General features: G+C 37.0%; 1 long non-coding RNA gene across 1 annotated transcript in view; it reads left to right on the top strand.

Annotated features, from left to right (window-relative positions):
• LOC140596303 (uncharacterized) overlaps positions 1-24,157 on the top strand; it is a 102,990-nt gene extending 78,833 nt beyond the window's left edge. Inside the window, exon 3 of the long non-coding RNA XR_011998339.1 lies at positions 24,074-24,157. This is a non-coding gene — a long non-coding RNA (uncharacterized lncRNA). The remainder of the gene's footprint in view (positions 1-24,073) is intronic.
• The last annotated feature ends 661 nt before the right edge of the window (positions 24,158-24,818 follow it).

Here is a 24,818-nt window from a genome sequence, read left to right as displayed (position 1 = left end):
TCACCCTACTCATGCTCTCTCTCTTTCTCTCAAATAAATAAATAAAATATTTTTTTAAAACTTGTTAAAAAACAACAATAATATACTTACGAATAAATTTAACTAAGGAGGTGGAAGATCTCTACTCTGAAAAATACAAGACACTGATGAAAGAAATTGAAGACACAAATAAATGGGAAAATATCCTGTATTCATGAATTGGAAGAATTAGTATTGTTAAAACGTCAATACTACCAATAGCCATCTATAGATTCAATGCAATCTCTATCAAGATTCCAATGGCATTTTTTACGGAAGAAGAAAAAAATCCTAAAATTTATATGGAATCACAAAAGATCCTGAATATTCAAAGAAATACTGAGAAAGAACCAAACAGTAGACACCACACTTTCTGATTTCAAGTTATACTGTAAATCTATAATCAAAATAGTATGGTACTGGCACAAAAACAGACAAATGGACACATGGAACAGAATCGAGAGCCCAGAAATAAGCCCAAGAATATACAGTCAACTAATATCTGACAAGAGAGCCAAGAATAGTCAATGGAGAAAAGATATTCTTTTCAACAAAAGGTACTCAGATAATTGGATATCACATGTAAAAGAATGAAACTGGACCCATATCTGACGCCACTCACAAAAATAACACAAAATTGATTAAGTACTTAAATGTAAGACCCCAAACCATGAGACTTTTAGAAGAAAACATAAGAAAAGAGTTCTTTGACATGGGCTTTAGTAATGATATTTTGGATATGACACCTAAAGCACAAGCAACATAAGTAAAAATAAATAAGTGGTCATCTCATCTCATCAAGTGAGTTTAAATAAAATAAAATAAAAATTAAAAATAAAACATAAAAACATAAAATAAGGAAATAATAAAAACAAAAAATATTAAAAATAAAAATAAAAAAATAAATCAGTGGGACTACATCAAACTAAAAACTTCTACACAGCAAAAGAAACCATCAGCAAAATGAAAATACAACCTACAAAATGGGAAAAGTATTTGCAAACCATATATCTGATAAGGGGTTAATAAATAAAATATTTAAGAATTCCAAGTCATTGTGGTTTTGACTTGTATTGCCCTGATGGTTAGTGATTGAGTATCCTTTCATGTGTCTGTTAGCCATCTGTGTGTCTTCTTTGGAAAAATGTCTATTCAAGTCCTCTGCCCATTTTTAATTGGATTATTTGTTTTTCTGATGTTGAGTTGCATAAGTTCTTTACATATTTTGGATATTAACCCCGTATCAGATACATCATTTGCAAACATTGTTTTCCATTCAGTAGGTTGTCTTTTTCGTTTTGTTGATGATTTCCTTTGCTGCACAAAAGCTTTTTATTTTGATGTAGTTCCAATTACTTACTTTGGCTTTTGTTTCCCTTGCTTTAAGAGACATATCTAGAAAGAGGTTGCCATAGCTGATGCTGAAGATATTATTGCCTGTGCTCTCCTCTAGGAGATTTATGGTTTCAGGTCTCACATTTAGATCTCTAACCCATTTTGAGTTTATTTTTGTGTATGGTGTAAGAAAGTGGTTCAGAGGATGCTTGGGTGGCTCAGTGATTGAGCTCTGCCACTGGCTCAGGGCATGATCCTGGAGTTGGAGGATCAAGTCCCACATCAGGCTCCTTGCGAAGAACCTGCTTCTCCCTCTGCATGTGTCTCTGCCTCTCTCTCTGTGTCTCTCATGGATAAATAAATAAAATCTTTTTCTTTTTTTAAAAGAAAGTGGTTCAGTATCATTCTTTCGATTGTAGCTCTCCAGTTTTCCTAACACCATTTATTGAAAGGACTCACAATTTACAGATTCATTGACCATATATGCATGGGTTTATCCCTGGCTCTCTATTCTGTTCCATTGATTTGTGTGTCTATTTTATACAATCAAATATTACTCAGCCATTTCAAAAAAGATAAGATCTTGCCATTTGCAACAACCTGGATGGACCCAGAAGCTAAGTGAAATACGTACAGATAGAAAAAGACAAACACAATACAGTTTCACTTATATGTAGAATGTAAGAAACAACAAATAAACAAACAAAAAGCTGAATTAGAGCTATAGGTACAGAAAACAAACTGGTGATTGCAACAGGGGAGAGAGAGGAGAGATAGGAAAATGAGTGAAGGGGGAGTGGGAGACACAGGCTTCTAGTTATGGAATAAATAAGTCATGGGAACAAAAGGTACAGCATAGGGAATATTGCAATGGTATTGTAATAGTGTTGCATGCTGACAGATGGTAGCTACACTTGTGGCGAACATAGCATAATGTATAGCGTTGTTGAAACATTATGTTGTGTACTTGAAACTAGTGTAACATTGTATGTCAACTCAAATTTAAAAAATGTAAAAAAAACTAAAAAAAAAATAAATAAAAACAAAAATAAAAAATGTAAAAAAAAGAACTCAACCTGATAGCAAATAAGATAACAACAACAACAACAGCAACAACAACAACAAAAACCCACTTTAAAAATACGGGCAAATTACCCTGAATGGACATTTCTCTAACAAGATATATAAAAGACCAATAGGTATATATGAAAAGATGCTCAACATCACTAGTCATTAGGGAAATGTAAATTAAAACCACAATGAGAAATCATCTCATGCCAGTTAGAATGGTCATCATCTATCTTATCATCAGATAAGAGATAACAAATGCTGGTATGGTTGTGGAGGAAAGGGAACCCTTTTGAACTGTTGATGGGAATGCAAATTGATGCAGCCACTGTGGAAAAGAGTACAATCAAAAAATTAAAAATAGAACTACCATATGATTCAGCAATTCTACTTCTGGAAATATATCCAAAGGAAATAAAAACACTAACTCAATAAAGGTATCTGCACCCTCTTGTTCATTGCAGCATTATTTACAGTAGCCAAGACATAGAAACAATCTAAGCATCCATGAATGCATAAAGGGATAAAGAAATTGTGGTATATATATATTGTGGAATATTATTCAGCCATAACAATGAGAAACATCCTACCATGTGCAACAACATGGATAGACTTTGAAGGCATTATGCTAAGTGAAAGAGAAAGACAAATACTGTATGATATCACTTATGTGTGGAAAAAACAAAAACCCAAACTCATAGAAAAAAAGACCAGAATTATAGTTACCAGAGGTAGAAGGTGGGGGAAAGTGGAGAAGCTAGTCAAAAGGTACAAACCTCCAGTTACAAGATAAATAGTACTAGGGATGTAGCATACAACATAATGACTTAGCTAACCCTACTGTGTGATATATAGGACAGTTATTATGAGAGTAAATCTTAAGAGTTCTCAACACAAGGAGAAAATATTTTCCTTTTTTTTTCTTTTCATTGTATCTATATTAGAAGATGGATGTTAGCTGAAGCTATTATGGTAATCATTTCACAATATATGTAAATCAAACCATCATGCTGTGTGTCTTAAATTTACACGATAACGTATGCCAATTCTTCTCAATAAAACTGGAAAGGAAGATACTTGTAATAAAATATTTATAACAAGCTACTTGCAAACTTCAGAACAGTGTTATATCAGTGAATGGAAGAGATATACATTCCGTAATGCATGTAGAGAAGTGTCTAAAAACGCTTGTAAAAGAGATGTTTCTAACAAGGTACTTAAAAGCTGCCTTCAGAACAGTGTTATTTCAAAGAATGGAACTCATACCCATTCTTTAATATATATAGTGAAGTGCAAAAAACTATTTTATTGAAGATTTTTAAATGAACATATTTTTAAACTGTGTTCAGCATAGTGTTATTTCAGTGAATAGAAGTGATCCTCACTCAGTAATGCGTGTAGTGAAGTGTTAAAGAACACTTCGAATAAAGATGTTTTTAACAAGCTAAAACCAACATAAATAAATAAATAAATATTAAATAAAAATAAATAAAATAAATCCTGCTCTACAAAAGTCAATGCCAAGAAAATGAAAAGACAAGCCATAGAGTAGGAGAAAATATTTTTAAAAAGACACTTCTGATAAAGGACTGTTATCCAAAATATACAATGGTCTCTTAAAACTCAATAAAAAAAAAACAATTAAAAATGGGTAAAAGATTTTTATAGACACTACCAAAAGAATATGCAGATGGCAAACAAGCATATGATTTGGGTTTATTTGTTTCTTTTTAGATTTATTCATTTATTCATGAGGGACATAGAGAGAGAGAGGCAGAGATATAGGCAGAGGGAAAAGCAGGCCCCCCACGGGGAGTCCCATGCAGGACTCGATTCCAGGACCCTGAGATCACACCCTGAGCCAAAGGCAGATGCTCAACCGCTGAGCCACCCAGGCGTCCTGCAAACAAGCATATGAAAATATATTCTGCATCATATATCATCAAGGAAATGTAAATTAAAGCAACAGCAGAGATACTACTACATACCTTTAAGAATATAAAAATGAGGAACACTAATAATACTAAATGCTGGTGAGGATGTGGAGCAACAGGAACACTTACTCATTGTTCACAAGAATGCAAAGTGGTATAGCCACTTTGGAAGACAGTTTGGTAGTTTCTTATAAAACCAAATATTCTCTTAACTATACAATCCAGCAACTGCACTCCTTGGTACTTACCCAAAGGAGTCAAAAACCTATGTTTTCATGAAAACCTGCACATAGATGTTTATAGCAGCTTTATTCATAATTGCCAAAATTTGGCAGCAACCAAGATGTCCTTCAGTAGGTGAATGGATAAATAATCTGTGGTCCATCCAGACAATGGAATATGATTCAGTGCTAAAAAGAAATGAGCTATCAAGCCATGAAAAGATATGGAGGAAACTTAAATGCCTGTTAATAAGTGAAAGAAGCCAGTCTGAAAAGGCTACCTACTGTCTGATTCTAACTATATGCCATTCTGGAAAAGGCAAAATTATGGAGACAGTATAAAGATCAGTGGTTGCCAGACTTTAGGGGTGAGAGAGAAATAAATAAACTCTGTGTGATACTACAACAATGGATAGATGTCATTATGTATTTGTCCAAACCCATACAATGTACAACACCAAGAGTGAATCATAAGGTAAACTATAGACTTTGAGTGATTGTGATGTGTCAATGTAGGTTCATTAGTTGTAACAAATATATCACCTTGGTGGGGGATGTTGATAATGGGGGAGGCTATGCATATGTAGGGGCAGGGCAGAGGGTACATGGAAAATGTCCAACTTCACCTCAATTTTTCTGTGGACCTAAACCTGTTTTAAAAGTTTGATTTAAAGAAGGTTTAGGGACGCCTGGGTGGCTCAGCGGTTGGGCGCCTGCCTTTGGCCCAGGACATGATCCTGGGGTCCGGGATCGAGTCCCACATCGGGCTGTCTGCATGGAGCCTGCTTCTCCCTCTGCCTATGTCTCTGCCTCTCTCTCTCTGTGTCCCTCATGAATAAATAAGTAAAATATTTAAAAAATAAAATAAAAAAGATTTAAACTTTTTTTTGTGTGTAAGTCATTATGCTTATTCACCTAGTGATGATGCTGCATCAGGCCGCACCCACCTCCTGACTCTCCCAGACTTAACCACCAACTCTCCCCAACCCCAATCATATCCTTTTGCACCATTTCTCTCTTGTTGTGTGTGCATGTGTGCGTGTGTGTGTGTGCACAGCTTGTGTAATGGAAGTAGAGGATTGTTGGCTATTAGGAGCACCTTTCCTCTTCCCCTGTTACTTAGACACCTGGCATAACCACAGATATGGACCAGATCCCCTGTAAATCCTGCAGTGCCCTTGCAGTCAGGCCAAGGTTGGAAGCAACAGAAAGTTGAATTCAGTTTGAGAAAAACTAAGGGATTGTTGACTTAACCACTCAGGTGTTCCCCAAACTGTTGGCCTCACCAATCTGTACCCAGATCACCTGGCACTCTGGTTTAAATGACAAAAGTACCAGATCTGGAACCCAGGAATCTATTTTAACTAGATCCTCAGGAGACTTTAATGCACATGAACACTTGAAAATTGATATTTCAAAGATTGGTAAGTTGCTCATATTCATTTATCAACAGTACTTTTTGCCCAAAGGAGTATATCTGTAGTATTTCAAACTTAATATGTGGTGATGTTATTCCTTGAGGTCTAACCATATGCTTTAGAAAAGGTAATGAGCTAATATATTTAGTCTTTTACACAAACTCAATGCAAAATTATGTAAGTTAATAGTCTTTTAAACAAACAATATAAAATGCATTACATCTTGCTATGGACTGAATTGTGTACCCCAAATTCCTGTGTTGAAGCCCTCCACCCTCAGTGTGATGGTATTGGATGTAGAGACTTTGGAAAGTAATTAGGTTTCTTGATCATGAGATCATAAGGGTGGGCCCCCATTATGGGATTAGTGCCCTTATAAGAAGAAACATCAGAGAGTTCATTTGCCCTTTCTCCACCATGTGAAGATAAGCCAGCAGACCAAGCAAGAAGGTAGTCGTCTAGAAGCCAGGTGAAGGGCTCTCACTAGCACCTGAGCACACTGTCACCTTGATCTTGAACTCTCAACCTCCAGAACTGTGAGAAAACATGTTTTTGTTGTTTAAGCCACACCATCAATTGTATTGTGTTATGGCAGCCTGAGTACACTAAAACTCACCATTGACAACAGATTGGACTCAACTTGACTTCTGAGTTTCTCAATGCATTTTCCACCTCCTGAACCCTTTACTTAAGGAGATTGCAGTACACTACACACCCTAGGTCACTTCCTGGTTGTCTGGGACTATTTGCCATACTCTGAAGTTCTGTCTAACAAACCCAGATTTATTTTATTTCATCCATTCATCCTGTTGTTCATTCATTTTAGACAATTTATTGAGGGCTTGCTATGGGCTGGGCCCCAAGTTAAGTGGTGGTAAACAGAGGTGAGCCAAATTTATGTGCTTCCTGCCTTTATGGAGCTCTCAGCCCCATCAGGAGGCAGTAAATTAATAAACAGATATGTAATCATAAATCATGAAATAGGAAGAAGGAAACCAGGAAGGCCTCACTGTGGCACTGATAATTTAGCTCATTTCTGAAGGATGAGGATGAATCATCTATGCAAACAACCAGAGGAAAGCATAACAGCTAGATGGACAAGTGCATGAAGTTTTCTAAAGGGAAAATGACCTAGAAACGAAAGAGTTTGGCAGAACACAGTCATGTATCACCTAGATCTTCCTTCACTGAACGGCTTACTGTCCCAGCTGCTGGGAATGCTAAGGGCAGAAGACTTTCAGTGTCAGGAACTTCAGGTGCAATGGCACTAAGGTCACACCCTTTCCAGGGATCAGTTCATGTGGGAAGTATAAGGCTTGGCCATGTTACTGCAAATGGGGGACAAATCTGAAAGGCCATTCCTAGCCCCAGGGCTTTATGTAGGATCAGTTAAGTGAGTCACTGTGCCAGCACTGCAGCTCAATTTCCCCATTTGCCTACTACCCTTTCTCCCATTCCCTCCATAAGGGTTAGTCCCCAGGGCTCTGCCTAATAAACATCCCTTGCAGTGAACTCCATCTCACAGTGTGCTTCCTGGGCAATTCAAACTACAGTACCCACTGTGGCTAGGCCAAAGTGATTTAAGGTAAATCGAGAGCAAAAATGAAGAGCCAGATAATGCCAGATTTGGTTCGTGATATTTGATTTTATTTGTAGTGTACTGGAGACCTCTGAAAATCTTTAAATTAGGCATACCAAAATGCCTCACTCCAATCATTAAGAGACATCAGAAAAAACCTAAACCAGGGGACATTAGACAAAATCACTGATAATACTCTTCAAATGTGTAGAGGTCATTAAAAGGTAAGGAAAGAGTGAGGAACTTTTATAGACGGGAGGAGATTAAGCAGGACCAACAACTAAATGCTATGTGAGATCCTACATAGGATCCTGAAAGAGAAAAGGACAGTGGGAAAATTGCTAAAATTAGAATAAGGCATGTAGTTCAGTTAATAATATTGTACCAACGTGAATTTCCTGGTTTTAATAAGTGTACCATGGTTATGTAAGATGCTGACATCAGGGAAACCTGAGTAAGGGATATAAGGGAACTCTCTTGTACTATTTTTTAAAAAAGATTTCATTTATTTATTCATGAGAGACACAAATAGAGAGAGGCAGAGACACAGGCAGAGGGAGAAGCAGGCACCCTGCGGGGAGCCTGATGTGGGACTTGATCCCAGGACCTCAGGCTCACGACCTGAGCCAAAGGCAGATGCTCAACCACTGAGCCACTCAGGCTTCCCTCTCTTGTACTATTTACACAACTTTTCTATAAGCCTAAATAAATTAAACTAAAAAAAAATAAAACAAATGTTATTCAGGCTACTGTGTCGAGAATGGGTTGTAGGGAAAAGCAAAAGTGAGAAAAGATAGAACAGTTAATAGAATATCATAATAGTAGTAGTGGTGATGAATCATGGTGGTAGCTTTGACTACAGCAGCTGGTGGAGGGGAATTTAAGGGGAGAAAAAGAAGTCAACCATGTCAACCACACTTCTTTTACTTTTAGTCTGAATCAGGTATAAAGTGAGAGAGAAATATAGTTTAATGCCAAATCAAGCTTGGGGTTTTGATTCAAACTAGACTGAACAATCCAATTTCTGAATCTAGACTCCCCGATAAAGTATCTTGAGGTCTGTCCAGTCGTGGTTAAGAGTCTTGGACTGCTGGAGTTTTCAGGCTTAGAAAGTAGGGACAAGGCTGTCAAGGCAATTACACAAAAGTTTTAAATGGAATGTATTATACATATAAAGAATATATTTAACGTACATATATAGCTAAATGATAATTACAAAGTCAATTTCTGGTTACACACTACCTAGCTTAAGAAAACCTTGGTTCTCAAAACTTACTGTCTATCAGAGTCAACTGGAGAGCTAATTAATAGAGGAGAAAGAGGTTCAAATTCATGAAAGTCGAATAAGACTCAGACTTCCAGCGAGTTTTTTTCCTGATTTTGACACAGATCAAAGTTTAAGCTGGACATTACTGGGGATCCCTGGGTGGCGCAGCGGTTTGGCACCTGCCTTTGGCCCAGGGCGTGATCCTGGAGACCCGGGATCAAATCCCTAGGTCGGGCTCCCGGTGCATGGAGTCTACTTCTCCCTCTGCCTGTGTCTCTGCCTCTCTCTCTCTCTGTGTGACTATCATAAATAAATAAAAATTTAAAAAAATTAGAAAAAATAAGCTGGACATTACCGATATTTTTGAAGGCTTCTGTATACCTCTCCCTAGTCACACCCCACTCATTCAAGAATGATCCTCATTATTCATTACAGTTTTTCATTTGCACCCATTCAGGTAACCCTAAAAAAATATCTTGCTTAGTTTTGCCTGTTTTCAAGCTTTATATAATTATTAACATGGTGTGTGTTTTCTTTTGTGAGTTGCTTTTTATTTGTCACATTACATTCCTGAAGTTCATCCATCTTTATACATGATACCATTCATTTATGGCCATTAGTGCATAGCATTCCATTCTATAAATATATCACAATTACTTATCCTCTGTACTGGTGTTGAGTATTTAAGTTGTGTTAAGTAACTACATATTGAGAATTTCACTGGTTGCTTGGGAAGTGTTAGGACATAATAATGAAGGATAGATAGCATCTCTATCATCCATTACCCCCTTGCTGTCCTCTCCTCATGTACAATTTTGGCCCCCAACTGCCAAGAAGGAATGACTAAAAGCCCCTTTCATCAAAGTGCTAATAGAAGTTGAGTGGAGAACCTGAACTATCATACCCACCCAAAAGTAATGAGGTGACTCACTCACTGGAATGATACCAAAAAATACATGTCTATTCTCATTTGAGCACTTCCCACTGATACTTACTTATGTATTTGTCTTTTTTACCTGTCTCCACACTAGAATGTAAGCTCTATGAAGGTTAAGAACTTTATATTGTTTATTGCTCAATTCTTAGATCTTACAACTTGCCTGGCAAAAGTAATCCTGCATCCATATTTATTGAATGAATGAATATGATAATATTTAATTTTTATTGAGTGTCTGTAAGCCACTCATTATGCATAGAATATCATTTAAGAGGTCTTTATTTTTTAATTTTTAAGAGGTCTTTAAATGCAAATATAAGTTTTCCAAGTTATGGAATTGCCCAGATTTGGTACAATACAAACAGGAAACAGCTTTCTTCTATTTTACTCTTTATTCTACTCCCACGGAGGCTCCTCTAAAGAAGGAATGGAGAAAAGAGAGCTTGGAGTTGGTGCTGTTTATGTTTCTCTTGACTGCTGAATACCCTTTTATCTTGGTAGGCATCCAAACCCTAAGTCTTCTATGAAGTGCATTGGCAGAAGCTGCCTCACTATACTTTCCTTCAGATGTGGGCAATAAGCTTTCCGGCAGACCTCTCTTAATAATACCCCTTCATCTCCTGCTTCTAGGGGACTTCCCATAATCTCTATTCTTGTGGGGTCTTTTTTGTCCCAACAGGTAGCCTTTTTGGGTGGAGTCCTTTCAAGGATCCCCTTCATGGCAAAGACTTGACCTTGCTCACCAAGAGGTGGAAGGATGGTTTGAACCAATACTGACCCTTCTCTCCATGCCATGCCATCGTGAGCTACTCTACCAGCACCAATACTCCTATGTGCCCTAAACTTCAGAGGACATATATGGACTGTGTCAGTTATCTATTGTTCCATACAAACTTAGCAGGCTAAAACACTCCAAAACTTAGCAGATTAAAACAACAACCACTTTGTTTGCTCAAAATTCTGTGGGTCAGTAATTTGGGATGGGCTCAGATGGATGGTTTTTCTGCTGGTCTGCCTTGTGGTGACACATATAGCTGTGATCATCTGGTGGCTTGGTCAGGGCTGGCTGGTCTAAGGTAACCTCACTCACATGTCTTGCAGTTTTGTGTTGGGTGTTGGCTGGGCTACATTTCTCTGAGTGATCTTTCAGTCTCCAGCAGGCTATCCCAGGTTTCCTTATATGATGAAGCATTCCAAGAGGGAAAGCCTCAAAGCACAAGCATGTTCTAAGCCTCTGCTTCTGTTATACTTGCTGATTTCCCATGGCTGAAAGCAAGTCAGATGATCAAACTCCAAGTTAATGTGGGAGGTGTCTACAAAACACATTTGGGGGCTGTTATTGTAGTAATGTGGGGTTTACCTAAAATTGGTGATGTTCTGAAGCTGACATTTGTACACATTTCTTCACAACTTTACATCAGTAACCTCAAGCTTGATGGGAATATTTACACCACAGAAATCAGCAAATGCTACAAATCAGGGCTTCCTCCACCTTCACTCCCTTTTCAGAGAGCAGGTTGTTAAACACTTATTAGTGTGTCACTGACTAAAACACTCAAGAAACAGCTTTAGGCATATCTGTAAGAATCTTGGGCTCTTCTTTTAGGAAGCAATCCCTCATCAAGTGCTTTAAGATTCCAAATTGGACTGGGTGGGAGAAAACCCCCATCCTTCCCTAGAGGAGGGGGAAAATGCCACATCCTTTTTTTCTGTGAATTTCCTTCAAAGATCATATTAGTGACTATCTAGCCTCCTCATATATATTCTGAAGATTGGTGATAGGGTGAGTAATTGGAGGATGAGTTAGTCTACATCTTAGCAAATCTCAGGGGACTGTGCCTAGTGGAGGACTTGTGCTCAGCTTTGGACAAAATCGTTCCATATCCTTTTATGTATCCTATTACACAAACTTCCTAAGCTGGGTACATATATATGATTTATCTCTATATAAATAATCCATACTGAAGGATATGCAGTCTTTCCATCCTAGAGATCCTAAATCTTATCCTTGAGACAAGCTAGAGCATCAGAGAGTCATAAATCTACATGTTGTCACTATGCCACGGACCTACACAGATGCATACGTTATTTAAAAAAATAAAACTAAGAGTTAACCATTCTATTTCCTCTCGGAACACATTGAAGAATGTTGCTTACTGCTTCACCTGGGGCCTCTTGCCTGGTTACCCACAGGAAATGAAGCCCCTGGTGCTCAGTGCCACTTGCTTCTGCTGAGCACTGGGAAGGTTTTATCTCACAAACACTGTTAAGATTTGTAACAGGTCAAGTTTCTCATTTTGCTCTGAACAGTAAAAAGCACAGAAATGCTTTCCCTTCTCTAGCAATTGTTCACAGCATGATGGTTTGCATTTCCTACATCAACTGATCCTTCCAGACTGCTTTCTTCCTTTCCTACTCCCCTCACCTTAACCTTAATTTCTTCACTTATTTTTTATCTTGTTTTATCACTCTGGCTTAATAAATGGTAACATTCTTTGCAGCAAAGAAGATGTAAATAAATAAATCATAAGAAGACTATTCTCCTCAGAGTGTGGTCCATGGATCGTCAGCATCAGCATCACCTGGGAGTGTGTTAGAAATGCAGACTCTCAGGCCTAACTCCAGTTCTACTGAATTAAAATATACATTTAACAAAATGCCCTGGTGATTCATATACACATTAAAGTTTGAAAAGCAGTGTGCTAGTGGGCTCCCTCTATTTGGTACTTTGTAATCCTCAATAATAAACTACAGTATCCTCACATCTATAGGTGATATCTCATACCCATAAATTTCTGTTTGCTTTTTCATTCTCAGGGCTTTCTATCTTCACAGTGTAAAGGCCCCTGCTAAGTCCTTAGGACCACATTTCTGGGGTGCCTTGGTGGCTCAGTTGGTTAAGCACCTTGGGTTGGGCTCAGGTCTGATCTCATGGGTTATGGGATTGAACCCCATGCCTAGTGCGGAGTTTGCTTGAAGATTCTCTCCCTCTGCTCCTTCCTTCACTCTCTCTCAAATAAATAAATAAATATTTTTTTAAAGACCACTTTCCTAGGAGTTCTGAACAGAATTCTGGGAATGTACAATCAGTTGGGTACGTAGCACAGGTTGCTTTGCTACCAAGAATGTGATGCTTTTGGCCATAAAACTTTTTGCTAACAACTTTCAAATAGACTATCCCTGAAGCCACACAGATTTAAAATAGTAAATAATAATAGAGGACAAGAGAAATTACAAAGTGCAGCCCCAGAACAAAAGATTAATTTTAAAATAGGAAGCAATGAGGTAGAAAGGTGCAGGAAAACTATTTCAGATAAGAAAGATTATAAAATAGAAAGTTCTCACAGTAGGAACTTGATGTGAATTGCCACCAAATTCATTCCTGAATCCTCACTCCATGAATTACAATTTCTAAGTGATGTGTCTGAATGATGTGATGCAGTTTTTGATGGTAAGTGGTGGGAATATCAATCCTATAACTTTTGTAAGATCCAGGTTTGGGAGGGATAGGAAAGAATAGTAAATTTCTTAATACCAATCTCCATTATTTTCATAGTATGTAAAGCAATTCCTCTTTTAAAAAATGCAGGCCCACTGTTAATTTCAATGTCCTCTTTCTTTGAGCCTCTGTTCCCGTCTTATGGGGGTACATTGCTTTTTCTCATCTTTGGAACTATATCAAATACCTATAGAACTGAAGAATGAATAAAAACCTCCTCCCCTCTTCTAAATTTTAGGCAGAGATGTCTGGTAGATCCTTCTGTGAAGCACACTTCTGGCCAAACCCGTGGAAGAATGCCCCTGAGACTCAGAATTTTGTCCCTGTGAGCAGTATCTTAGTGCAACTATGTTGAAGGGATCACACATTCATGAAGCCAACAAATAATTCTAAAATATAAAATTAAGGAGGGAGGAGGGGCAAGATGGAGGAAGAGTAGGGTCCATGAGGGAAATAATTAAGAGTCTGCCAGGATGTAAAAATTAGAGGCATGCGTTAGAAATGACAAATACCCACCATTTGCTTCGACATGGATGGTACTGGAGGGTATTATGCTGAGTGAAATAAGTCAATCAGAGAAGGACAAACATTATATGGTCTCATTCATTTGGGGAATATAAAAAATAGTGAAAGGGAATAAAGGGGAACGGAGAAGAAATGGGTAGGAAATATCAGAAAGGGAGACAGATCATAAAGACTCCTAACTCTGGGAAACGAACTAGGGGTGGTGGAAGGGGAGGAGGGCGGGGGGTGGGGGTGAATGGGTGACGGGCACTGAGGAGAGCACTTGACGGGATGAGCACTGGGTGTTATTCTGTATGTTGGTAAATTTAACACCAATAAAAAATAAATTTATTAAAAAATAAAGGAAAAAATATAAAATTAAAAACTGGGCTCAGCTCCCAGGTTTAAATTCACCTCGTCTTTCTTGTCTTCCATAAATATTTGTTAAGTGTGTACTATGGGCCAGGCACTACACTAAGTGCCAGAGATGGAGGGACAAATAAAATAGTGCCTGGCCAAATACTCGTATTCTCAATTGCTATTTTAGGAGATTTTATAATGAAGAACAAAAGACCAAGTTATGTTTTCTGGGAGTGAATGAGTTTTTTAAGAAAGTCCTTCATTTCAAATAGCATCTAATTTTTCTCCAGGGCTTTGAGGAGGATTCCAAAGCTAAAGGAAAGGGTCTTTGTCACCATACTGACATGCTCAGTTAGCAGGTCATCCATGCCTGCCTAACCCGATGGAAACCTAACAGTGAGAACACCAATCTCTTCAAAAAGGATGTGGAATAGTGTCTAGAGTAAGAGAACAGTCTTGAAGACACACAGTAAGAGAATATTACAAGCAAATAGTATTGATTTTAGCAATCCCTTATCCTAAGGTTCATATTTAAGAAGCCTGACATACAGGCCCATTACATTGACCTAAACCACAGTTAGCAGAGACAAAGGTGTCATAGAGTCCTGTATTATGAGTTCATATGAAACTGGAAGGTGAATTGTGATGTCATTATGTGTCTTATCCTTCCAGAAGAAACTGTAGAAATGTAGGGAGCTGGAGGCTAGCCTGATGACAGTTCAATAAAGATTTTCACCTGAGGCCACAAGGGGCTCCATGGAAGAATGGACTAGAGAGCCAGAGCCATGCAGAGTTACAGAGATTCAAAATGTCAAGAGGGATGTATAGGGCTGGCACAATTATAAGAGGCCAGAGACAAATCATGGGGATTGGAGTACAGCACTAGGAATCTAAAGCAGCAGTGTGGGGGCTGAGGAATAGGATCTAGGATGATGATTAGAAATAGCTGCTGGAGGTTATGGCTGGCTTTGACGATGTTCAGGAATCTGAAATTATAGGGTCAGAAACATAATTGGACTGGAATGCTTCTTGGGCAATGTGACCCTGCTATGGATGAATTGTGTTCCCCACAAATGCATGTTGCAGCTCCAAGCCCCAGTGTGACTGTATTTCAAGTAAAGGAAGTAATTAAGGTTATGTAAGGTCATAAGGGTGGGGCCCAGATCTAGTGGGATTAGTGTTCTTGTAAGAGGAGACACTGAAGAGCTCACTCTTTTCTCTTTGCCGTATGAAAACACAGCAAGATAGCAGCCATCTGCAAGTCAGAAAGAGCACCCTTACTATGAACTGGGTCAAATGCCATCTTGATCTTGGACTTCTGGCCCCATGAGAAATACACAACTGTTGTTTAAGCCACCCAGGTTATGGGGTTTTTTTGTCATGGCACCCTGAGCTAATATAAGACCCCATTACAAATACAATCAAAATGCCTATTTATAAGCAACAAAAATATAAAGAGCATAGTAGTAGAGGAAAATCAGAGATGGAATAGAGTGGAACATCCAGAAATAGATTTGATCATAGATAATGTAAAAGAGGCATCCCAAATACTGCAGTTCAGATAAGTGGTTAGCAATTTAGAAAAATAATAGCTTAGAAGTGCATTTCACAGAATTCGCCCAAATACATTATAAACATATTGGCAAGTTAGGTAGAAGTATAGATTTGAATATTTTTCAGGTTTCAGGAGAAGAGTTAACCTTGAAACCTTTAAAGCATAGAAGGAAGTATAAAAGGAAAGATAGATTTGACCATATAAACATGAAGACCATCATTTTGGAAAAACAAAATTAAACATTAAGTCACATACTGAGAAGAACATTTCAGGTAATGACTTTCAGGGACATTGGTTTTAAAACAAAAAAGTAGAAATTGGCCAAAATACAAAACATGCAGATTTGGACAGAAAATTGGGAAAAAGAAAATTCACACAAAAATTCACTACTTTAGGGGCACCCGATTGGCTCAGAGAATTAAGCATCTGTCTCTTGATTTTGGCTCAGGTCACAAACTCAGGGTTGTTATACTGAGCCCCATGTCAGGCTCTGTGCTGGGTAAGACTGCTTGAGATTCTCTGTCTCCCTCTTTCTCATCTCTAAAAACAAACAAACAAACAAACAAATTCTTTTGGAAATTCACTACCTTCGAAAACACAAATAAGATGACATGTTCAAACTTGGTTACAATGAAAGATATGCAAATATAATCCAAGTAGAATATTTACACAAAAACCTGCACACAATATTTACGGCAGCTTCATTCATAACTGCCAAAACATGAAAGCAACCAAAATGTCATTCGGTAGGTGAATGCATAAAATACGCCATGGTGTTCCAGACAATGGACTATTATTCAGTTAAAAAGAAATCAGCAGTTGAGCCATGAAAAGACACGGAGGAATCTTAAATACATGTCATTAATGAAAGAAGCCAGTCTGAAAAGTGTGCATAGAATATGATTCAAACTCTATGACATTCTGGAAAAGGCAAAGTTATGGGGACAGTAAAAGATCAGTGGCTTCCAGGGATTGGAGAGGGGAATGGATGAATAGACAGAGTTCAGAGGATTTTTAGGATAATGAAACTACTTTTTATGAGTCTCTAATAGTGGATATATGTCATTATACGTGTGTCCAAATCCATATAATGTACAATATCAAGAGTGACCCCCTAATGTAAACTATGGACTCTGGGCAATAACGACATGTCCATGTAGATTCATCAACTGTAACAAATGTACCACTCTGCTGTGGGATGTTGATAGTAGGGGGAAGCTTTGCATGGTGTGGGCATTGGATATATAGAAAATTGTCCTCTTCACTTTGCAGTTAACCTACAACTGCTCTAAAAAAATTAAAGCCTTAAAATTTTTTTTAAGTCAAATAAGACATGCCATAGAATACTAAATGATACCATGTTTTATCTACTAGCTGGGCCAAAAGCATTATGATTCAAATAAGCAAGTACTGAAGGAGGGCTGAGGAAAATGTGGTAGCTCTGGAATGTACTTGAAGCTGGAGGGTTGTCATTTGACTACAGTACTTTCAGAAAGCAATTTGAGAAGACGGGTCAATTGCCATAAAAGTGCTCATATTCTATTAGGAAGTTATCCTAAGGAAATGGTTGAAAAAGAAAGTCAGTGCTATATAGGTGAAGAAATTTTTGACACAATTTGCCTAATGTTGGAAAATAGGGAGCAATCTAGCGGTTTAAAGGTAGAGACACACTTAAGGAAATTATGGTATAGTGGTTTTATTGAATATTATTTAGCACTAAGAATTATAATAGTGAAAAATAGATATTTGCATGACAGGATATGTAGAAGATGAGTAAAAGGTCCCCACTTGCACATACACTTTTATTGCAACTGTGTAAAAACATAACACTATCAACAGAGACTGGAAATGAATATACAAAATTGAAAAGCATTATTGTTGTAGCGTGGTGAGGTTTTAGATGTTTTTTCTTCCTCATTTTGCCAAATTTTCTGCAATGTTTTTATATTGTCTTTAAGTGAAAAGGAGAAAATAAGACACAATCTGCCTCATTGATACAATATTGTAAGTCTTCTATTCTATAAAAAGAAGAAACCACCAGGAAATGAAGAAAGGAAAAATAGTTGCAGTAAGAAATTCTTATTGACAAAAACAACCTAAGGGGACATAAACATTTAGATACTGCAGACTACACATGAAAACATAGTTCAATGTATAGGTCTGAATTTGTATCCACAGAACAAAATGGTGCTAATGTTATCCCTTTCTAATAAAAAAGAATCTTTTAGTGTTTTCTGTCTTTTACTTCTGAGTTTGGAATGAGCTAAATTCTGGATTAAATGAAATAGTGCAATGCTTAGCACATAGTAGGCAGCCAATAAATGTCAGTTTCCTTCCTTCCTATGAGTATAAGATACTCTGAAACAAAAGTATTTTATAGCTCTAAAGAAACAACAGTTCAGGAATCAAAGCCAATTTAATCTCACACTCACTATTAGGGTAAACTCTTTTAGTTTTACTATTTCAAAAAGAAAAAAAAAACCCACAATACTCTAATAACAGAAATGGTTTTCTTGCATTTTAGTCCTTAGAGAATGAAACATACTACAATTTTTAAGAGACTGTCAGGTATTTTAGTGATGATCCTGAAAGACTGAGTATCCAATCCAATGTTATACCTTCTCTCCACTGCGTACATCATTTAAGAGAGAACAAGCATAATTTAGTGTTACTATTTTATTTCTCTTAGTGGAAATAGTGGGGACTGGACATTGCTGCTAGAATATCCGGAATTTTTAATAGACATTACAGGAAACCTAGGGCTTTCTGGGCAGCATTTATGAATTTTAAGGGGACAGAAATAATCCATTTTTCTGAGAAACACTCACTTAGGTAGAATGGACTCTTCTTAATGATGTGTTAATGAGGTGGCTGCAAAGGCCTGATTCTGAAGGCCCAAGTGAGAGGGGCTGTGGCCTCCTGGTGCTCCCTCCACTTTGCCTTTTATTCAGGAAAGCATTTCTGCCTGTTGCCATCCTTATACTTTCTCTCCTCCTTCTCCATTTGGGGCCTGACCTCTGTGCACGTACATACACACACAGCCTGACATATACACCAGATTCTTCCCTGTTCCAGGGACCTATCAAGCCAAGCTGGGCTGTGGCCTCTTACCTGGTCTTAGCATCAGTTATTCCGCATCTAAAACTCCATCCATTTGTTTTTGGCAATTAAAGTCCTTGTGATCTCTAATGATAAAAACTAGAGACATTTTGCTTTTGTGAGCTATGTGTTCTCAGTTATTAGAGGATTAATTTGGTTACTGGGAACTGGTCCTACTCCCTGTTTTCTAATCAGCCTGCATCCTGCACCAGGGTTAATATTTGAGCATGGAGAACAGCCCTTCCGTCTGCTCTGCTCTCAAATGTTGCACATGCTGAGAAGGTAGCATTTTTGGAGTAACTTCATTTACTAACTTTTTACTTAGAAATAATTTCAAATTCCAAGAATAGTGTAAGGATCTCTCCTATATTCTTTACTCAGATTCACCAATTGTTTTTTTTGTTTTTGCTCCATTTGTTTTACTTCCTTTTCCTATGTGCATATGCATATATTATATTTTTTTCTGAACTGAGTACTCTCAAATGAAATGACAACATCAAACCGCTTTACCAAATACTTCAGTGCACATTTCCCAAGATCAAGGACATTCTTTTAAACAACTACAGTACCACAGTCAAAATCCTCCTTCTCCTCCTCTTCCTCCTTTTCCTCCTGCCTCTTCTCTCCACCCCACCTTCTCTTTGGGTGTCATTATGGGCTCATAATTTTTTTATTTATTTCCTGTTACAATAAAATACAGCAATTTTCATATTTGTGCTCAAATTGCTTGATCCCACAATATACTTAAACCGAACCAATAGTACTGACAATAAACCTACTGGGTAAATTTTAAGATTATTTTACAGCTCTTTTCATCTTCAGAATATATGCTACTAAATATACAGAGTGTTGGAGTCAGAGAACCACGTTTCAAAGTTGCTTAAGATAATTTATAATTCTTTTTTTCTCAGTGTGAATATATTATCATTTTAATATGTAGCAAGATTCATCTGTCTCTGCTTATGGTCAATATTAGGATTTTCTTTTTTTGCTTCTTTTGATGTAATTTTACTTTTGAATACATAAAATATTAATATATTTCAAAAATGTGAATCCTTGGAGAAGTCTCAGTTCCACCTTGATACCTTTCTCTCCATTCATATCTCCATAGTAGCTATTCTTACGTTCTGATTGTCCTTCCTATGTTTCTTTTTTCTTTTGCAAATATTAAGCATGTGTATATGTAACTATATGCATGTAGTGATATGTTGTTATATATATATATATACACACACAATATATATACAATGTAAATAATGGGTAGGTGTGTAGACACACACATTGTTGTATATATGTGCATGGGAGATGGTTATTCTCCCCTTTTTAAAGATTTATTGATTTATTTGAGAGAGCGAGAGAGAGAGATAAACCCAGACTCCTTGCTGAGCATGGAGCCTGATGTAGGGCTCTATCGCACAACCCTGAGATCAGACCTGAGCTGAAACCACGAATCCAGCACTTAACCAATTTGCCACCCAGGTGCCCCTTTCCCTTCTTTCATACACAAAATGTAGTGGATCAGGGATCCCTGGGTGGCTCAGCGGTTTAGCGCCTGCCTTTGGCCCAGGGTGTGATCCTGGAGTCCCGGGATTGAGTCCCGCGTCCGGCTCCCGGCATGGAGCCTGCTTCTCCCTCCTCCTGTGTCTCTGCCTCTCTCTCTCTCTCTCTCTCTCTCTATCATAAATAAATAAATCTTTTAAAAAAATGTAGTGGATCATAGACTGTTCTATACCTTGATTTTTTTTTTTTACTTACTACATCTTGGAAAGTACTCAATTTCAATTCAGAGAGTTTGTCCTCATTCTTTCTTTATGGCTGTATAGTACTCCATCACCTGGCTAGTTTATTCAACCAGTCTATGTTAACAGAGATGCATTCTTTTCAGACTATTATTGTTTTAAATAATACATGACTAATAAACTTATGTGTATATTGTTTTAGTCTTGTGGAGGCATATCTTCAGTACTGCTGAGTAAAAGAATATGGGCATATTTAATTCCACTAGATATTGCCAAAATCCCACCTAAGTGTGCCATTTTGTACTTTCTGCCATCAAGTTATGAGTGCATATGTTTCTGCACAGTCTTGCAACAGAATGTTTTGTCAATCATTTCATTTTTGCCAATTTAATAAGCATAAAGTATCTTTGAGTAGTAGTAATTTCTATTTGAGTTATTTTAGGCATCTTTTCATATGTTTAAGGGCCAGTTTACTTTTCTCTCTGCAATTACTCTTTCTCATTCTTCAATTGAACTTTGGTATTTTTCCTCTGAATTTTTAAAACCGTTTATATATTCATTTATTTTCCTATTTTTATTTTATTGTGGTAATAACATTTAACATGAGGTCCCACCTCCTAACAAAATTTTAAGTGTAGAAAATATTGGTGACTATAGGTATGATGTTGTACAGCAGATCATTAGTACTTATTCATCTTGCTTAACTGAAATTTTATACTCATTACTAACTCCTTATTTTCCCCTTTTCCCAGCCTGTGGCAACTACCATTTTATTCTTTGACTTTATAAATTTGACTATCTTAGATACCTTAGATAAGTGGAATCAGGCAGGCTTTCTGTGACTGGCTTACTTCACTTAGCATAGTGTCTTCAAGATTCATCCATATTGTCACATACTGTGGAGTTTCCTTCTTTTTAAAGGTTGAATAATATTCTATTACATATATATATATATATATATATATATATATATATATACTGTATTTTTTATCCATTTATTTGTTGTTTGATGTTTTGGTTGTTTTCACATCTTGGTTATTGTAAACAATGTTTTAATGAAGAGAGGAGTGCTAATATCTCTTTGAGGTCCTGATGTCATTTCTTTTGGATAAACCTCCAGAAATGGGATTGCTGGATCAAATGGTAGCTCTATTTTTAATGTTTTAAGGAAACTTCATACTATTTTCCAAAAAGGCCATGCTATTTTGCATTTCCACCAACAGCATGCAGGAATTTTAATTTCTCTACATACTCGACAACATTGTTGCCTTTGGGAATTTTCTTTTAATAATAACCATCCCGATAGCTGTGAGATAATACTGTATTGTGGTTTTGATTTACATTCCCGTAATAATTAGTGATTTGAGCATTTTTTTCATATTCTTGTTGGCCCTTTGTATGTCTTCTTCAGAAGAATATCTATTCAAGTCCCATTTCTAAATTGGGTTATTAGTTTTTTTACAATCAAGTTGAAGGAGTTCCTTAACATTTTAGTTATTATCTCCTTATCAGATGCTTGGTTTTCAAATATTTTCTTCCATTTTGTAAGTTCCCTGATTATCACTCTGTTGATTATTTTCTTTGCTGTGAAGGAGGTTTTTAGTTTGATGGGGTTTTTGTTTGGTTGCTTTTTTTTTTTTGCCTGTGATTTTGGTGTTGTATTCGTGAAATCATTGCCAAGACCAATGTTATGAAACTTTTCACCCATGTTTTCTTCTAGGAGTTATACAGTTTTGGGGTCTTTGAGTCTATAATCTAGTTGAGCCTATTTTTGTGTATAGTGTAAGATAAAGGCTTAATTTCATTATTTTGCATGTGGATATCTCACTTTCTCAGCACCATTTGTTGAAGAGACTATTTTTCTTTCATTGTGTATTCTTGGCTCTCTTGTCAAAGATGTATTGACTGTGTATGTGCATTCCTTATTTCTAGGCTCCTTATTCTGTTGCATTAGTTGATATATCTGTCTTTATGCCAGTCTCATACATACTGTTTTGATTATTATAGCTTTATAATATATTTTGAAATCAGGAAGCGTGATGCCTCCATCTTTGTTCTTTCTTCTCAAGATTGAGTCAGCTATTCCTGGCCTTGTTATTCCATATAAATTCAAGAAATGTTTTCTATTTCTGCAAAAAACAATGCCAGTAGAATTTTGATAGGGGTTACATTAAATATGTAGATCACTTTGAGTGATATGGAAATTTTAACAATATTATTTCATTCCATGAACATGGAATGTCATTTCATTTGTTTTTGTATTGTTTAATTGCTCTCATTAATGCTTGTAGTTTTTAGTCTATAAGTGTTTGATCTCCTTAGCTAAGTTTATTTCTAAGTACTTTATGCTTTTTTGTGTTATCATAAATGGATTGTTTCCTAATTTCTTTTCCAGAGAAGTCATTGTTGGTGTGTAGAAATGCAACTGATTTTTGAATGTTGATTTTGGTATCCTGAGACTTCACTAGAATTTATTTGCTAGATATAACAGCTTTTTTTAAAATGGAGTATTTAGGGTTTTCTATAAATAAGATCATGCCATCTGCCAACAGGGGCAATTTTGTTTCTTCCTTTCTGATTTGGATGCCTTTTACTTCTTTTTCTTGCCTAATTGCTCTGGCTGGGACTTCCAGTACTTGTTGAATAGAAATGAAGAGAATGTGCCTCCCTGCTGTCCTCTAAATTTTTAACAGCTCCTTATGTAGAAAGGAGATTAGCCCTTCACCAATGATAAAAGATGCAAATATTTATTTAATTTTGTCATTTTCTTTACTTATGTTTTTAAAGAAAATTTTATTTTAATTTTTATGTAGCAGAATTTATCAATCTTTTCTTTACATTGCTTCTTGATTTTAAGTCATAAGTCAAAAAACTTTCACCACTTCTGTATTATGAAGGAATTCACCCATACTTCATTTTAGTACTTAATTTGTTCACGTGTTTTTGTTTAAAAAATATATTTTCAATTTTATCCTCAAAATTTCTATCTAAATGAACATTCCTTTAATAGTTATCTGATTTCTTGTTTGAGTTCCCCAGGAGCAGACCCTAAGTTGAGGATTCATGTACATGTGATTTGTGTAAAAAGCACTCCCAGAAGAAACTAGGAAGGAAGTGGGGGAAGAAGCCAAGACAGAGTGCAATTTCAGGTCAGGTTCCAAGGATGGTAGGTCCAAACTGATCCCTCAAGGGAACTCTGTAGTAAGTTATGCCTCCAAGGTGTCCTAACCTGAGGCAAGGAAACTGAGCTTTTATATTGCCACATCCATCCATTGCCTGGCTTAAAGCTCTCCCAGGCAAACAGAGCAGTCATCCGAAGAGTCTCAGATGCAGCCTTTGGAAGCAAAGGCTTCCAAAACCTATCAAAACCATAAGAGGGTGTGTATCTGAAAGTATACGAGCGAGTACTAGCAATGCTGGCAAAACCTTAAAAGTAGAAGGTTGTGGGAGGGGCATGGCTGGTGGTGAGAGGGAAGAGAAAAAAAATCAAAGAAAGAATCACTTCTTGTTTCAGCAATTCTGTTATCGTTACATTTTCAGAGCCTTCTCCAAGAGCCCGTCTGCATATTCCTCCACTCACTGACCATCTGGAAATCTGACAGCAGATTGCTGACTCTAACTGGCAGCCTCAGTCAGAGGACCCTATGAATACACATCTACATTTTCAGTTAAATGGACCCATGAAGTCTCCTATACAATCACTGGAGGCCCTCCAGCACCCTCTTTCTCCTCTTAGATCCTGTCATTCCAATCCTTTTTAGTGGTTGAGACCAAGCTGGAAGTCAAATCTTGGAAAACCAACTTAGCATCTTATTAGATACATAACTTTAAACAAGTTTCTACGTGCTTTCAATGTCAGTTTATTCGTATGAAAAAGAGAGATAACACCTACATTGCAGAGTTAATGTAATAATTACATGAAATAAACATATAAAACCCTTATTATGGTATCTGACACAAGTTATTATTATCATTCATTACTCTCATTCTACCTGAATATTTCACACATTGTTAACTTCCCTCCAATCCTTTCCTCAAAGACCCTCATTCCACTGTAAATAACCTCCCTTCTATCCTCAACTACTTCACAGAGCACTATCTCCTGGCTCTTCAGAGCACATCTCTCCTGAAACTCCCAAGCTTCTTCTTTGGAAAAGTCTGATTCTTCTACTCCCACTTATTGCATGCTGTCACTTGATCATATCTCCTAGCATTCCAATACAACTGGAAGATTATTACTCTTCCATCCCGGGGCAAGAAAGCCTCCTTCATTAAGATTTATGCC

Source organism: Vulpes vulpes, chromosome X (assembly GCF_048418805.1).
Source record: "Vulpes vulpes isolate BD-2025 chromosome X, VulVul3, whole genome shotgun sequence".
NCBI classification, from domain to species: Eukaryota; Metazoa; Chordata; class Mammalia; order Carnivora; family Canidae; genus Vulpes; species Vulpes vulpes.
This window is presented reverse-complemented; position numbering and strand designations above follow the sequence as displayed.